Genomic DNA, 920 nt, shown 5'->3' on the forward strand with positions numbered 1-920 from the left:
TCCGGCGCGCGGCGGCCCCGGGGCTTGGGGGCTGGGGAGCGGGAGGAGGTCAGGGAGCGAAGAGGAGGGGGCCCGGGTTGTGGGAGGGAGCGGTGCGCGCGCCTCGGCTTCGACAAATCTGCTCTGAGGTGTGTGTTCATTCACTTGTAGGTCTGTGTGCAGCTTTGTGGGCCTGTGCCGGGTGCGGATTTGGGCTCAGTTGCATGCGGAAAAAGGGAAGGAGCATGTACTTGCGGGTCTGCGATCGCGCCAATGCGGGGCAGAGCTTTGCTCGCTCTGCGCAGTTCACGCAGAGTGCAAGGTTGTTGATATGCCCCGCCGCACCTTTCCCAAGCCTTGCGCGCCCTACGATCGGGCGCCCGCGTTCCCACCCTTTTCTTCAAACCCCCCCCTTCACCCCCGGGGGTTCCCGGACTCTGCGCTCCACTGCCCCTCCCCCCACACACGCGGCTGTTTGTTTTTGCTGGGTTTGTCAATGTTGCCTTTGTTCCGGAGGTTATGTCATCGCCTGGATGCTGGGAATAAAGTGCGACCCTGTGTGTGATCAAGTGTGTAACGTGTGCGGCCGGGGCTAAGGGCGCCTCTGTTTATCAGTGCGCGCACGCAGGACCCTGGGCCCGCGAGGGAGTCCGCTGTATGTGCGTGTGTGTGTGTGTGTGTGGCAACACACGCGCGTGTACCGTGCGAATGGGCTCTTGAATATGGACTGTGAGAGTCTGGGCAGGAAGCGTGACAAACTGTAACCACACAAGTGCATCTGGCGTGTGTAAATACACGTGATGGCGCGCAAGTGTGAAAGCATTTGCGAGTAATATCACAGCAGCGTGTGGGAAGCGTGTGAAACTCTTTGACCTACGTATGCTAATGTTTGTGAACAGCACGTGAAGAGGGGAGGAAACGTGTACGGGGGTGAGGCGTTG

Source organism: Trichechus manatus, unplaced genomic scaffold (genome assembly GCF_000243295.1).
Source record: "Trichechus manatus latirostris isolate Lorelei unplaced genomic scaffold, TriManLat1.0 scaffold00213, whole genome shotgun sequence".
NCBI lineage: Eukaryota > Metazoa > Chordata > Mammalia > Sirenia > Trichechidae > Trichechus > Trichechus manatus.